This window comes from Tauraco erythrolophus, chromosome 7 (assembly GCF_009769465.1).
Source record: "Tauraco erythrolophus isolate bTauEry1 chromosome 7, bTauEry1.pri, whole genome shotgun sequence".
Lineage (NCBI taxonomy): Eukaryota > Metazoa > Chordata > Aves > Musophagiformes > Musophagidae > Tauraco > Tauraco erythrolophus.
The window spans coordinates 60,320,776-60,338,018 of record NC_141471.1 but is presented as its reverse complement, the minus strand read 5'-3'; the positions used below and the strand labels follow the sequence as shown (position 1 = coordinate 60,338,018).

The 17,243-nt window shown below is 41.5% G+C and overlaps 1 protein-coding gene across 1 annotated transcript in view; it reads left to right on the top strand.

Moving 5' to 3' along the window:
- Positions 1-2,997: 2,997 nt before the first annotated feature.
- The window catches only part of PDE1C (phosphodiesterase 1C), a 274,905-nt gene continuing 260,659 nt past the window's right edge, over positions 2,998-17,243 (top strand). Inside the window, exons 1-2 of the mRNA XM_086614381.1 lie at positions 2,998-3,043; positions 8,729-8,900. The gene's annotated coding sequence lies outside the window, so the exon portion shown is untranslated. The remainder of the gene's footprint in view (positions 3,044-8,728; positions 8,901-17,243) is intronic.

The window sequence follows — 17,243 nt, the reverse complement described above, 5'->3', positions numbered from 1 at the left end:
TTGAAAGCTAAATTGGCTGAGGGGGCGTACTGGTGAAATCGATACCTTCCACAGAAAAAGGTGGCAAGCTGTAGGAAATAGGACAGACATTAAGAAATGAAGCCTGCCCATGAAGTCGGCACACAGTGAACTTGCATTTCAGTGATCCTTGTTAATCAAAGAACTGATCACGCCTATGAAGATACTTTTATAACTGAAGTGAGAGGCCCTTGAGATTTCCAGGCAGTTGTGATACAACATAATTCTTTGGAAAGGGAAGAAATTTGGCTAGGCCTGGTATTTTGTTGTCTGCTTGGACAAGAGAGCACAGGCAGAAAATTTAAAAATGGTGGGAAGGAAACCGAAGAAGATTCCACCCACTTAGGAGAATGAAGTAAATATCTGCAGTTTTCATGCTGATAGTCTCATTTAATCAGAGACAAAAATCAGCCTAGACTTGAACATACAAGGGTAGAGTGTGGCTGGAGAATAAGCATATCTGAAGAGACAGTGGTACAGGAAATCTTTGGGAATACCAGAAATCGTTTTTGGTGTGGATTATGACTTGCTCCCTCAGAGATTCAGCTTCTTTCTCCATCTTTTTTAATTCATACCTGCTTTCTTGCAGGAGCTTATTGCTATTAATAAGCTTGAATAAACACAGGGTGGAGAAGAAGGAAACTCAGGCCATCTGGAGAAGAAGTCTTTTCTCATTTACACGTGTCACGTACATAGCTCTGTTAGATCTTTGTCTCTCCAGAGACCCCTGTAAGACAACTGTAGGATATATGTGCAGAATTTCTACAGTAAAAACTGCATCAAGTAGAATCTTCTAAGATTTTCACACAGAGCAAGCGCAGAAACGCTCTTTGCCTCTGAATCTTTCTGCTTTTGATTGCAGGGCTAAACAAACCTGAGATCTCACCCGCGTACACACCTCGTTATTCCCAGACAATTCCCAGGCGACAGTTAGCTCGCTTGTACCAGGAATCTTGCTCGTCATGCGGGTTCGGCATCCCCAGTGCTTTCCATCCCGCTCGTCGCTTTGCCGTTCTACCTGTGCCTTTGCTGCGCGTGGCTGCGTGCCGGGTGTAAGGACGTTACTCCGTATACGGCACCATCAGATGTTTGGAAAGCACTGACAGCCGAAAACAAACCTGTGCAGCCTGGAATTGGAAAATGCTAATTTTTGAGGGGGTTAAAGACACCTGTTGTGTTGGATGCTGTGAGCCTGGGAACTCAGCTGGCCAAACACAGATGCTGGGATACAACTGAAGGGTGACATGAAAGTGAGACCTTGGGTGTGTCTGAAGCCCTTGGTGACCAGGGAGTGCCATCTGCCACCAGAGTGGGGGAAATACTCTAAAGCGGGTAACAGTGCAGTTCAAAGGCCCTTGGCAGGCTCTTTCCTCATTGACCTAATAGCTCACTTCATGTTCCAACTTAGACATGAGTGCATGTTATGAATTTGCCTGGGCTCTGCTGTGATACAGAGAGATGCCTGGACCCCAGAAGGGACCAGTCCATCAGGTGATCATCACTGAGTTAAAGACAAAGCCTGGCTGCTTGACCTGTGCGTATTGGCTATACCAGTATTTTCTGGCACGGTTCTTGATCTTGCTGAGTCCAACCCTTTTGATCCGTGCCCCACGGAGGGTGCTGCTGTCTCTCCATCACCGTGCCAGCGCCTCAAGCAGAACCAGATTTGACTCTGAAACTAGGAACTGTTCTGGAGCTGCCTAACTCTGCGCAGTCACTCCAGTGTCTCTGCGTGCGATGTCCTGGGAGGGCTTGTTTGGTTGGGGTTTGTGCTGCAGGTACCTGTGATGATCTCAAACCAAGGAAGGGTGTCTTGTGGGACCTGGGAGACCTCAGGGCGCCCGCTCCAGCTGGCCTGGCAGGTTCCCCAGGCTGATAGAGAGGCATCAGTGTTTTAAGGGCACCATCTACTGGCTAATGGAAGTGAAATGAGGCAGTGGTTTGTTAAGAGAGTCCCTCTGTCACGACAAGGAGTGGTGAAACCACCTCAGTCAACAGGTAAAGAATGTAGAGCAAGTAGGGAAAGCTGGAGTGACACTGAATATGGGTCTTAAATAAAGCTAAACTTAAACTGACAACCTTAAGACTTGTCAGAAGAATTAAATTCTGTCAAATTTCTTTTTTGGCTTCAAAAAGTCCATTCCAGTTTTAGTTGACGTTATCTTGCTGAGGACCTCCTCCCTATGTGCCATCAGTGCTGTTCCTTGTGATTATTCTAGCTACAAAAAATTAAAAAGTCCTGGGTGGTAATTCCTCTCCTTGATAACTCTCCTCTTTTTTCAGCTGTAGTTTAATGTCATGAGAACCCCAAAGAGTTGTTTGTGCTCTTGACTAACTGTGTGCCGGCTGGGTCACAGAAGTGTTGAGAGCTATGCCTGTGTGAATCTGAGGCTGGAAAAAGAAGGATTTGTATGGGGTTGTTCTTATCTCAGGTGATATCTATGTGCAGTTCCAAATGTCAGAGGATTCCTTTGCACAGATCCTTAAATTTTCTTAAATTTGCTATTAAATGATCCTCTGGGCTTCCAAAATTGCTAGTGCATTTCCTTATATAGGTGGAATAATTTTACTTTTTTATTACCATGCTCATTAATGCAAGCAGGAAAAATGACATTTTATATAGGACTTGGAAAAAAGTCCAATATAAAATAGAATGTGTAAGAATGACTGTGGTCATATATTGCTATGTACTATTAATGGCTGGTGCTTGAATGTTGTGCAATTCTACGATTCAGTTATTAGGTGGGACAAGACAATGTTTGCAGGTGTCTGTGGCGTGCCCTCCTGACTCTGAAAGCCAAACTGAACCAGACAAACATGCAAAGTAACATATTTGGTGGCGTTAAAAAAACCTATTATATATCAATATGTATACATCCAACTGCTGTTACTGTGAACAGTCTTCTGTTATCATTAATCTTAAAGTAACATTTAAATGGAATGCTTTTTATTTCTCTCTATTTTCTCCTTTCAGTTGCAAACGAGACAGGTGACAAAAATGCCCGACCACTTTCACGGTTTGCCCGTAAGTAGCCTTTCTTATTTTAACTGGTAGATCTCTGTCTACTGTAGAAATAAACACATTTAATAAGTCTTTTAATCTGCTTAATGTCTGCCCTGTTACTACACTTCATTTACAGTACTAATCTGAGGAACCATAGTACTTAGTTGGAAACATCGCTTACATAAATTTATTCTTATTGAACGAAGTTGATGCAAATTTAAAAGAATGGAAGGCTTTGTGGCCTTACTGTTGTTCCAAGCATAGAAGACTATAACAATAGAAGTGTCACAAAGCCAGCTGAAGTTGACTACAGTGGCTACAAAGGGATTTCGGTCAAGCCTTAGAAATAGCGTACGAAAAATGTAGCTAAGCCTTACTGATAGCTCCTCCATCTCCTTTTGCTTCACACAGCAAGTTTAGGAACTAAAGGTATGGCTTGGAATTTGCAATAAGTGACCCAAGTTTGAACAAAACAGGAAGATACATCTCGTAATGTCACACCAACTGACCATGACTTTGACCTTATGGATTATTAAAACCACACGTGGCAAAATATGTTGGAATGAGGAGGAGAAGGATAGGAAATCCTGTTCATAATGCATGCAGTTTCAGGATGATTTGTGATGGCTTAGCAGGGAAAAATCCCTTTCTCACCATTAAAAGGAGGCATTTGCCATCATTGAATCATAGAATGGTTTTGGTTGGAAGGGACCTCAAAGATCATCTAGTTCCAACCCCCCCGCTATGGGCAGGGAAACCCTCTGCTGAACCGGGTTGCCCAAATCAAGGGTGCTGCAGATCAAAATAATTTACATTTATGGTGCAGTGTTTCATGCAGTCACAGGATGGCACTCTGAGCATGCTATACCTCACATAGGTGGCTGAGGTGCACGGTGTAGCAGGAACGTCTGTGGCTATGAAATCTGTTGGATGTAGTGACTTACAAGGTGATGAAGCAGATTGAACAAGACTGAGAGAAAATTCTACTGGCGTTCCTTGTTCCTGATTTAGGATTTATTTTCCTTCATGTTGTAGGCAGTAAAGCTTAAAAAGGGGCATCAGTCCTAGCTGGTTCAACCCTGAAAACGCATATGGCAAAGGAAATCACAGGAGAGAGAAATGTAAATGCAAAAGCAAACATTTTCAACTTCTTCATCGCTCCGCTTTTTGTCCATTATGGTTCCTGAATAGTAGGTACAGAGTTGGAAGATTCAGCTCGAGTACTGTTTATTGCTGGATATTTGGGTTACAAGGACTTCATGCTACAATACTGCCTGACAAGTAGGTCAAGCATGATGTTGTGACATTTGGAACTGAGCTGATGTTTCAGTTCTGATTCTGATGTTCGTAAGAACTTCATTTTTGGTGAAGATGTATAGGGTGCAAGTATGAGACCCATGGCTCTCAGCCTGGCAGCCAGGCCTTATTTGCAGAGGTAGGAGTGACTGGCATCACACGGAAGGGAACAGACTGACGGATGGCTGTCAGTTGGATGAAAGCACAGGAAACCCCCTTGTAAGGGCTCGTTGTATGACCCAGTGCTGTGTGGGATTAAGAGTGGAGGTGACATCAAGGCCATGGGCTATTTGACAGAAACAGAATTGCAATGCAGAGGAGAATGCTTAGATAAGCCTGACTGGGACATGATCATGGAGGCGTGATATAGGGATGAAGGGAGGTGTTCAAAGTGTAAACCAGGCCTTCACTGTTGGGACTTAAGTTTAGCAATTTGGGAGTCAGGTTGAGGATTTAACAACCCAGCTAGCTTCTCATAGTCATAATGATGACTGTGTGGTCTTGAGCAGTATGAGGTAACAAGTGAGGGAACGGGAAGGAAAATTATGATGGGAACTGTGTTACGAAAAGGAGGAAAATATCTGAGGCATGTGCTGTGCTAACGTGAATTAAATGGATGATGCCCAAATTTATGCTGAGAGTACAATAACCTTCTCTCTACCATATCATGTTTCATTGAACCAACAGAGGAGAGCATATCAAACGTTCAAAAACATCCTGACTGAATGACAGAAAAAGCTGCAGCATTTGAGGACATGGACTCAAGCAATAACTGAAGTCAGAAAGGGTTATTGTTGTTATCCTTGTGTCTGAGTCACAAACCAGAGACTGGGTATCTTCCTGGATCGTGCTTTTCACATTCACTCGAGTGATTAATTCAAAGGCAATTATTAACTTCACAGCAGGGAACGGGATTTCCATTGCTGTGCAACAGCTGTCTGTTTGAGGTCAACAATAAAACCTTCAGAGATTTCAGTGGGATCACAGTTGGACTGCCATTGAACACGTAACAAACTATACCCGTTTTGGCTGACCTTATTTACTTGATCTGACTTTCTGTGCACACAACCAAACACAAGACAACCCACAGGAACCCTGATGAGCCTTGTCCATCCTGACTGTTGTCTGCAGCTCTCTGGAGCTGGAGCTGTTTCCCCTTTAGTTCAGGAACAAAGAAGAGGGAAAGGCTGCTGGTGTTGTGAAGTGAGGCAATGAGAACAATACTTGTGTGGTTTTTGGTCCTCCAGGTAGCTAGACTAGCAGTGCAAAAATATTTTCAGGCTATGTTAAAGTATTTTAACACCCACTGGCAGATTCTTTAAGCCGAGTTCTGCTTTTTAAATTATTACACCTAAATCTATTTTGCTTTTGCCTCTAGCTCAGCTACAGTCATCTTTGACAGGGTACAGTAAAATGAGGGAGAAGCATTTTTGCAAATGTTTATGCTTATTCACAAGCATTTGAAATTAAAATTGTTTCTCATTCCAATGATATGGCTGCCCATCTCCTGTACTCTTAAATGTCAAATTCCAGTCCGTTGAGGAGACTTTGAATTTAAGAGGTTACTGCTTCCTTCAGCAGCAGTTAATGTGCCTGTATCTCACTATGTCATCTTGCTGTAGGTACCACTGTGCTGTCAGTCTTTCAAGAGTTGTGGCTGTGGGCATTGAAGTTCATCAGCATTTCAGGCAGCTGGAAGCTCCTGGCTGGTGTCTGTTTGGGCAGGCCCCTTAAATGAAACAATCATTTGCCAAATGCCTTTCACCTGAGCCTAGCTGTGTGGTGGGCAGGCTGGACACTGATTAGGACAGGTGGAACTTCTAGTGAAGTTGGTTAATTCATGTAAATTGACTGATTTGTCACAGTCGACCTTCAGAAGTGCCAAGTAGATTTGGATGTACAGCCTAGATCTGGTCATAGGGAAAGCTGCATGGGATGGATATCTGTGCTGGAGGAAAAGGTACGGGTGTATGTGCAGAGAACATAGGGAAAAAACCTGCATGTACTGAAACAAGTACTTGTTTGTTTGTTTTCACTGTCTTTGTTTAAAGAAAAAGAAGAAAAAAAAAGTTTAACTCGAGTGCCGATATGGTTTTCAGTGACAGTTAGTTAACCTGTCACTGTTGACTTTCAGTGGTAGTGCAAACAACAAGCTACTTGTGTCTAGTAAGTGCAGAAAAAGGATAATATGTCTTTTTTCCTGGACCATGGAGTTGTCCTGTGCCTGACAAGCTGGAGGGTTTGTGAAATAAAAGAAATAGCGGAGCTGAGGAAATAGAGAGAGGTGGTGGTTTGGGAAGCTCAGCAAGTTCCTTGAAGTAATTGCAGGGAAAAACCTCAAAATTATAAAAGTAACTTCAGAGAGCCTCTTTCCCACAAAATATTATTTTATTAGGGCACAGCAGCTTTTTCTACAAGTGTTGGGTGTCCTGCTCTCCTGTCTTAGTGTGCAGCCTGTGTGGCTGGACGACAACTTGTTTTTCCTTTGTTGACTGGTAAGCTTCTGGTTCCAGCTGTGCTGAACGTGGCATACTTTGGCAAAAGAAATGGTCCTCTCAGCATATTATTGGGAATCATAGTATTTTTGGCTCTGTCACAGGTAGCCTGTATGGTCAGACAATTTAAAACTCTTTACATCCTTTATACTTCCTCTTACAGAATGGGAAAACAAATGCTTACCTATTCAAGTAAAATTAAGAAATTTTGGGAAGTTTAGGTGGTGGCGTAAAGAATAGAAACAGTGGTATTGCCGTAACATTGCAAGTCCTGGAATGATAAAGGTGTATTGATGTTGTATTTATTTCTGCAGCTGTTGTGTAGGCATTACTTGGCTTTGGACTACCTGCAGTGAGGAGTAATTTTTTCTAGTTATCGTAGCAGAGAACTCAGCACAGGCTGTCAAGGCCACCTCTAAATCTGGGTAAATATGGTCCTTGCACATTAAATAGTTGCTGACAATTAAGAGCAGAGAAGCCTACGAGTATGCACGTTTCCTGATTAGCTGGGAAATACTCTGAAAATTATTTTGAAATGGAGAAGATAAATGAGGGTTCTCGCTGATCTTCTGTCTTTGCACCATTTAGGCTGTGTGAAGACAAGACTTTTAAGACAACTGGCAAAATAAGGCTGCCGTTGCCTGTCCGTAGCAGCAGATACTGCTGCTTCTAACAGAGTAGTTTCTCATGATGTATTCTCAGGAGGTATGGGATAACAGCTCTTCTGTTCAGTTTCCTCTTAAGTACTTTGTGTGTACTGCAACAAAAAGTCAACCTTAATCCTAATGTGTGTTAGGACCACTGTTTACTTCTTAATTGTCCTTGCTGGACAATTAATCTGAATGCGGGAAAATACTTGAAAATTTTACTTTGACAATCTCTTTAAAAAAATCTATTGCTGACTTCAGAAATATCTCATTTATGATTTTTTTTTTCCCATTTTGCATATTGATAAAAAGCCCGTGGAGAATGGCTACCAGCAGAATTGGTACTACTCTGGAATCCAGTAAGATTAATGCTTACTTGCACCTCTGTTGTGGGAAGTCTCTTTATTGAAATACGCAGTATTTCAGTACTTAAATGCTCTTCTTGGGATCTGCTAACTCACCCATGTATATCCTATAATACTTGAAAGATAGAGTGTGACACAGGTGTTCAGTATGAGAGTATCACTGGGATTTTCAGAAGTGCCTAATTTATTCAGAAGCCATTTGGAAATTTCTGAAAATATGAAACAGATACTTAAATTTTATGAAATTTAAGTCACATATTCTCTTCTCCAAAGGAGATCTGACTGAAGGATGCTAATTGTACTTTGTCAGTGTAACTAGACTTACAGATGAGGATGGATTCTCTGAATAACAAGCAAGAGGCACCTAGTGGTACTTCTAAATAAATGTAAAAAGATCATCCATAGAAATACTTTGGCATTTGAATGTCTACTGAGAAAAGTTGACGTTTCGACAGAAAAGGGTATGTTCTCTCATACTAGTCCTTCAGTGATATCTTTAATCTATAGTTTAACCACCATTAACTTTAGTCTAAGACAGTCAATGATTAATATTGTATTGATTTGATACTTTTTTTTTGTTTAGTTATTTGGCTTAAAATACTGCCACAGCAATATGCTAAGCTATAATCTAAGTATAATGAGGAGAGGATGTTTTTTATCGAACGTGAAAACTCCATGATCTGCAGTCAGATCTTTTCATGGGAGGCATTACAGTCTTAGATTTGGAATGACCTGAATGTTAGTCCTTATTTCTACTTTGAGTTTTAGTTCGGGTTTTCAGGCTTAATCCCAAACTCGGGTGATGCAAAGGTAAAAATATAGCAGACCATCTTAGTTTTCCAGACTTCTGAGAGACTGTACGATAAGCCTATGAATTTATTTTCCTCCTCTGTGTTTTCGCAGGGTCTAAATCACAAAACTGCTTGTGGAACAGCATCATCGGTGGGCTGACCGGCAACCTCAAGGAAAGGCCAAAGCCGACCATCATCAGTGACCCCAGACCTCCTGAAGAAATCCTAGCGGAGGAACTACCACCAGTGGACAGTCCTGAGGCGTTGGTGAAAACATCTTTCAGGTCTGACGGATATGAGTTTACTTTGTTTATCCGTGAGAAGGTATCTTTTTAAGATAAAGTCTGCAGTGTGGGTTCGGTGGGAGAAATCAATACTGGAAGATTCTGCAATGCTGCATGTCTTTGTACCGAGCAAGAGTGAAAAAAGAGGTCCATAAATAATACTGACTGAACTCGTCTTTCCCTTCTCAGACCTCGTTTTTTTTCTTCAAAGATTATGGACTAGATAGATATAAATACTGTAGCTAGTCAACATGGTTGACAAAGACAGCTCATTATAGGAAGATGTCTTTGAAGGTTGATATTGTTTCATTTAAAAGTGGTTTAGTGATGAAGACGTACACTTTAGGTCAGATGATGTGCTTTATTGATGCAAGGGAGAGCTAAACCTTTTTATGTTGATGTAATGTCTTGAGAACTGTCTAGCATTAATTTATTTTGTCAAGGAGAAGGATTCTGGCCAGAGGCTTGCAAGCAAGCGATTGCTGCTGTTGTAAAGTGCATGATATATCCAGTGCTGGGTTTTCCTCTCTTTTATTTAATTGTGTGGACGTACAGTTGTCAGATGTTTCTTGGAGGTGTGTTTGAGAATATTTTTCTCAAAATGAGGTAAAATAGAGAAGCCGTGTGTATGCAATGTGGATCTTTGACCAAAATGTGAAAATTGGTGTGCCCAGCAAAAACAGAGCGACTGGCAGAATTAATTTTTCCCAAGTGTTTTTTGAGCTTTTTTTGTTGTTGAAAAACTATGCTCTACTTTTCTTTTCTGTGTGCAAGCATAAAATGACTTTTGCTTTGGATAAATTTCTCTGACTATAGTGATTTTGATTATACCTCAGTCTGTCAAACTTATTTCAGTCTTCCTATAATCATTATTTTCAAGGTACTTATTTAAGTCATTATATTAGGTAGTAATTTCAGATATCTTGTTTATACTGCTTGACATTTAAAAACATATTATCATAAAGTGAGTTTATGTCAGTCTATATAAATAAATCCTGTAATTCCATACCACGTTTTCATTCTTTAATACTTCCATTGAAATTATTCAGGACAAGTGTTTCAGAACCTGGATCCTCCTTTTATGATGACCCATGGTATTTAATGGCTTTTGAACACTTTATGTCTCTGAGATTTAAAATCTATAATTTCAAGAGATCTAACTGTTTTTCAGCTTTCACTTCTCATAACAAATTCTAGGTAGCAGCAATCCTGACAATGCCATCGTCAAGATGATTTCAGCCATTCTATATGACAAAATAATGTCACAGCGTTTCAAATGGCATGATTTGATTATGTGAGTAGGGGTGACTCTTGGAAGAAGTGAGCTTGTATACAGCATAATAAGGACTGATGAGTTGGAAAATGTGATTTAGCAAAATAGTTTTGCTAATGCGGTTTAAATGGCTGTATAAACATTACAGAACCTTTGTGTTTCATCAGTACAGAAATTACTGTACAATGTGGCATTTTTGGGGAGGTTTTATAGATGGAAATCCAAACAAATTATTGTTGCAAAGTAAATTGTAGTTGTGTAGTTCTATAAAAAATGGTAGCCCCATGTGTGTTTAAGAGCTCTGCAGAGGAGGGGAAGATAAGAGAGTACATCACAATTACGGTCTAAAGACATGAGAAAATAAAAACTCTGCGGTGTTTTTATTCAGTTTGGGATCTTGTTGATATTATGGTGCAATAACATAGGGTAATGGTGCAAAAACTGGGGTAGGAGGCAGTAGTGTCTTTTGCATGATGGGTCGGATGTTTGATTTGTCAGGGTCTTGCATGGGTAGGATCTTCACGTGCTTCCGTGACAGAGTTTGACTGGCACGTCAGTGATTGCCTGGCACGCATGGGTTTTCCTTGTTTCTCGTTTACTAGATGCTATTGGAAGATCTTGCTACCCTGTTGCCTTTGGGCAATGAAATGTGCTTCACGAGTTGTCCAGTCCACCATATCTTAATTGGGAATCCGGTGGCTGAATCTCTGGGCACGTGTAGGGCAATGTTTGGCTTGTGTGAACTGATTTTAAAGAGAAAAGAAGCAAGCCTTGTTTTCAAATGTGACTGCTACAAACTATAAAATGCAGCGACTCCCTTACTACTTCTGATTCACCGCTGTTAGAGCAGTGTATGGCAATACTATCTCTTTCGTGCATAGTTAAAAAGAAAATGTCTCTCCAGTGTCAAATGAGTCACACTTCCTTATGATTGCGTATCTTTTTATGTGAATACATACAAGCAGCATGAAATCCCAGTTGCCACCTCTTGTATTAGACCTTGTTTTCTACTGTGCGGTACTTACTGTTCTGTAGCTTGGAAAATTAGGAAGAGATCTATATTTGATTTTGTTAAACATCTAGCTGTGAGCTTGAAATACATTTAAATACAAAAGGAGGAATGTGGTTGTTTCAATCATTTCAGTCGTACTTTTCCTGCAGTAATCACCCATCTTTAAGATGTGAAGCAAAACCCAAATGAAACCAATCCCCTCTCTACTCCCCAAATAAGTATAGTGCATGATCTCTCCATAAATAAAAAGTGTTCTGATAGTCTTGATTTTTTTATACATTTATTTTACTGTCTCTTTTCTGAAGATACCAAGAACAAGCACAAGATTGGTCTACACAAGGTTGAATACCTTGCTAAAGAGAGAATTGGCAGAGTTTGTAGTATCTTCTTGTTTGCAGCATTGCGCTGGGTGAGCAGTTACAAGTAGTTTTGTGTCTTGACTAGTTATACTACTACAGTGCTTAAAATACAGATTTTAAAATCCATTCTCACTGGCATTTAATCTATTTGTCTAGTGAAGGCATGGGAGGCCCCTGTTTGAATTACGTTTGAAAATACAGTGGAATATGGAGAATGGCAGATTATCCCCTTTTGACAGGGAAGAAAAACATAATTGGACACATACAAATGATTACCACCTTGGCCCACACTTTGTGCAACAAATCTGATGCATCCACTACCTTTCTTTGCACAAATACGCAAGTTCACAATTACAGGAGCTGCGATCACTTTCTTTTTTGAATGGTAGCATATGAATCAGCATCCATGTAAGTACAATTGTTGGCAGTGACTGTGAATATTAGGTGGGAATATTAGGAATATTAGGAAGCCCGGGAATATTAGGTGGTGGGCGCATGGCCTTGTCAGGGCTGCGGGATCTGGATATTGGGTGGAGATGTCAGCGGTTGCTGACACTGAAGTCTGTAACTCAAAAAGTCTCTTTCTAGATCTGCTTTTTGGTCTGCTAGGTTCGTGCAATGAGCAGTGGTGCTGTTGTTATTGGTAAGAATTAACAATAGTAATTACTGAACTCTTAAGGAGACTGTAATAACTTTACAGCTTGCTCTTGCTTCTGTGCCCTGCGCCCTGGCACGTGTTTTGACAATGTTGGGCTGGCACCCACCAAGGGGAACAGAGAAACGAGAGGCAGGTTTGGGTGCTGTTCTCCAAATACCACCTAGAAGTTTGAGCAAGTGTTTTAGGTTGGAGGATGCAAGAGGAACTGCTGCATATGTCCCCAAACTGGCACCTGGAGTGAACCAAGTCCCCAGAGTGGCACAGCTCCAGCTGAAAATTTGTGTGTCCAAGATGTCATGATTTCTTCTAGACTTGTTTGGTTTTGATGTACGAGAGAGATGGAGTGTTATTTTGAGTCCAGAGACCTGGGAGACTGAATTGGGATATATGACTGTGGTGGTGCTTGTGGGATGTAATGGCTGTGCTGGATCTTTTGGCAGGAGAGATCCCATGGTACAAGGTGACTAGGACATCCAGGGAAGAATAGAGATGCTCATCTGAGACAAAACGTTCAATGCAACCTCCTATCCTGGTCCAGGGCCTGTGTGACAGCTAAAGGTGGTCTGGAATTGCAGAGTAGTCCAGCTGTCTCTATCTGGCACGTGGGGGCTTGGGGCAGGAGTGTTTCCAAAGTGATAAATCAGGGTAGCAGGCAGCTGAACAATCAGCACATGAGGCAAAGACCCTCTGTCCTGTACCAGACAAACCTTACTGGATACCTGTGTAGCTGTGCTGAACTAGGAAGTGATATATACTGTCTGTTACCGAGGCCATATGTTCTGGGAATCAGAACGGCAGATTTAGTTCCTCCAAGGTCGGAATGTTTTTAAGCTCAATGTTCTTTATTTTGGAAGGTGATAGAAATTTATCCAGCTTTTAGCTTGAGGCTGGTAGCACCCCTGCTTACCCCTAGTAGCTGCTTTTCCTATGTCAGCTGCAAAGTTTCTTTATCTTTCCAAGGACAGTTTGCTTTGCTTTCCTTATCTGCTTCTGTTCTGCTTCGGGAGTCTTAAATCACGCTGGCAGCTAATCTTCTTGTGTTTCTGGTTCGGTCGTGGGAGATGTAAACTCTTGCTCATGCCAGCTACGGGCCACTTGGTCTACAGGATAGAGGTGATGCTGCAGTGCTCCAGATGCGAAAACTTCAGTCACGGCATCACGTGCTGGGAGTCTGCCCACAAACCTCAGTCGCGTGGCTCAAGGTGGCATCAGTGGGAATAAGGAGTATGAGCATTCCTTCCCTCTGCCTTGCCTGGGTCATAGCAAGAGTCCATCTCCAGTCACATGGCGGAGGGGAACCTGCAAGACTCCTCCTTTACCGTGTCTCATGTTTTGGTGCTCTCTGGGCAGCACTGAAGCTTGGCTGTAGCTACCTAAGCTAGCATGTGAGGTCTGAAAATCAGAGGGAGATGTTGCTGTGTGGGAGAGCTGTGACCATGGCCACAGAAGAACACGAGTTGAGGGCTTAGTCATGGGGTAGGATAAAGCCCTCCCTCGCTCGCTCCCAGGTCTAAGTATTTGTTTATTGCCTTTTTAATTTGGATTTTCTTCTTGTTTTTTTAGAAAACACACACACAAAAAAAGAGAGGTGAGTCTCACTTGCCTTAACTTGTTAAAAAAAAAGAAAAAAAAAGACTGCTCAAGGCTGGAAACATGAAAGACACTCTCATTGGTTTTTATATCCATCTACAGCAGATCCAGGTCTCATTAAACATTAAAATGTAAGCAATCTCTCTGAAAACCACCTTTCTCAACATCTTTCTCAATCCAAACTTATTATAAGGCACTTTACTTGCATTAAACTTAAATTCATCTATGTTCTATTCAAACCTGTTGCTTATTCCTGTTATTTATTGATACTCATTATGATGAATAAGAAGTGAAAAGTATTTCATTAAGGAAATGGCTCCCACATCGTTTGTCTCTCTTCTTTTAATTGTGCCTCCCTTCTAAGTGCATGTTATGCTTTGTGAGAGCTATGCACTCATTTCTTGGTAGATTGGGATTTATGAGTCAGAGGGGGAATGATCAGAGGAGAAAGATTTATACCAGTTCCTGTTCAAAGGCTGCGTTCTCTCTCTCTTTGTGTATATCCACACAGGTCCAAGAAGAAGGTGTTTTTCAGGCAGTTGAAAGAGAAGTGGACTTCTCTTTTTTTTTTTTCTTCTTTTTTTTTTTTGATATCACAATCTTCTTGTTCTTCATAGGATTGATGTATTATTGATGGCAAGCAAAGCCAGCGATTCTGTCCCTGTAAATATCAGACACATCAAAAGACCCAAGCTGAGAAATTCAAATGGACTGTGGGTGTCCTAACAGAGCTGTGCCTCTGAAAAGCAGTGAACAAATCCAGTTCCAAAATGGAAACTAGTCTTTGAGCTGAAGCTCCGTGAATAAACAAAGTCCTGGTGGTAAACAAATCCAGCTTTGAGGACTGACCAATGCCTGTCCTTGACCACACTTCTCTGCCTGATGTATGTCGCTTGAATCTTGTGCCATAATAAACTCTGAGCACCTTTTTTGCAGCTGTGCAAGGCTTCCAGTTCTGGCTTTGTGAGCATTCAGATCACACCCAGTCCCTGACAAGGACTATGCCAGCCTCCACCACACGCAGAGGGCAGGTGTATTTTTAAATCCAGGTGTGGTATACCTGTGCAACCACGTGAGTCTCAAACGTCTGCGTGGCATTCGTGGGTATATAAGGCTGTTCCAGGGGCCGGGAGCAGTTGCTTGGTGTGCTGAAGTTGCCAGCCCAGTCTTCCTTGCAGGTTTACAGACAAAACTCTATATGGGCAAGGAGTTGTATATAGGAAAATACGTTAATTTAAGGATAGTCTTTATCCTGATAAGGAAGTGTTTAACAATGTGCTATTTAGTTATCTCCACCATGAGAGATCAATAGCCTCTACATACTAATACCAAACTGAGATGCTTTGCAATTCCTGTTGACATAATTTTTAGCCTGGTTTCCTAAGGGACACTGGCTGTCCTTTTCCTAAGGAAATTGCTGTATGTCTCTCAGTCAGCCTTTCCGCTAAATTCTTAAACATAACTGAACTTGATCAGTAGCTTAACAGAATGGTGGACATCTCAAAGGTACTTAGTTCCTACCTATTTTGTGAAAACTGATGGCAGGATGAAAAAGGATCCCACTGAAGGAACGAATGGGAGAGAGAAAAGCCAAATTCCAAAAATCGTGATCTGGCTGACTAGTGCTAACAGACATGCTAGCTAACCAGCACATGTGTAGCTGTGAACCAGGCACCACGTGTTGACCACACAAGCAAGCAGGGCAATATTTGGGAGAGGGCCAAGGAGAGCAGAGCGGCAGCAGACAGAGCAGGTTGCAGAATGTGTTGGTATGGGGAAGGTAGAAAAGATGTAAAGCACAAGAAAGTGCTTAAGAAACCAGCCATAGCTTGTGTTGCAGCTTTGAGTACTATAATTGACGCTAATGAAAGGTATTACTGTCACTACTATTACACTATAAATCATGCCTGATCATCCTGGTGGAGAGGACCACAAAACTTATTTTGGTAGATTAAGTGAATTATCATGCCATGACCCTCTCCCCTCCTTCTATGTGGCTACACCAGGCATAGCCTTTCTGTGCACAGGTAGAGGTCCAGGGTTTCCTGATGTGAACTGACTCTCATGGAGCGTAACCTAGTGGGGAGGAGCAGCTGGGCTTGCAGGCAAAGTAGCACTGGAAAAGGGCTGGTGGCCACTTGGCCTATTCCTCCAGCCTGTGGTCTGCACTCGAAGGGCACTTGGGAGGAGGGGGTGCGGGCTCTGGAACAGATTTACTGTCCTGAAGGTCCGTGTGTGTCCTGTGGGGCTGTAAGTTGCTCATCCTGTTATTAAATTAAGACTGTCACGGTATATATTTAATTCCTAATGAGAAAATGGGGTAGTGGCTTTCTTACTCTTGGCAGTCAGTGTGTGATGAGCTGAGATAAAAGTCTTTGACTAATCAATTGCTGAAGCTTTATCTTGACTTCTTTAATTTGCGTAAGCAAGAAACATTAAAAAGGCGCTCAAAGGAAATTCCTGTACAGTTTCATCTGCTTTTCAATGGCTGGCTGATGGCAGTGAAGTTAAGTGGTATGTTATACTGTGATGTTTTCTTAAAGGGTGTGGTAAAACAGCCTTCGGATCCAATTCAATCACAGACAGATTTGGTTTGGTTTTGAGACCACAAAACCTGCAAGTAAGAGTTCAGGAATATTTTGAAGTGAATAACAACGATAGCAATCATGAAATTACCCAAAATAATCTTAAGGCTGATGGATAAGAGCTTAATCTTCACTAATGCCCTGCATTTCTTCTTAATGTGAAGAGCTTTGAAGGAGGAGGAAAAAGGGATGCTTAGCTCCAGTTAATTGAGTATGATGATCAGATCTGAAGAGAAAACTGTATTCTGTCTTGGGAAAATACTTGGGAAGATTCATTTATGCATTGAAATACATAGTTGAGATTTTTTAAATTTTTTTTTTATTTAATGAAACCCAAGAGAGAATCTACACTAAACGTTTACCTGGAACACATTGCAAATCCGTGTTCCTGGTGCAGATGTCACCCATCCAGTGGATCAAATTGCTATTAATACCAGGCTATGAGTTGCTTGGAGTCACCTGTTTGCACCCCCTCCTTTGTACATCTCTCTTGTAACTCTGTGGTTTCTGATAAAGGTTTTGTCTGGTTTGCCTCCCCATGCAAAATGATTTTTTAGGAACTGCCGTATTTTCCTGGAAATTCTTTTGCCAGAAATTCTTTTGCCAGTAATTTGCAGCCCGACCTACCAGTGACTTTGCAGACGTATAGCAACATCTAGGTAAGTAAAGCTGCTGCGAACTGTCAACACCCCTTACCCACATAACTTGCTAATGGCTGTTCTCTGTCTGGTTTTTGCATGTTAAGCTGCCTGCTGGCAATTTCTAGAAACTATTTTATGTAATAGAAAGGTCTCATTTGGAAATTATCACACTATCCATCTGAGTACTCAGCACTTGCTGATGTCAGAGCCACGGTGCCTGTAGTT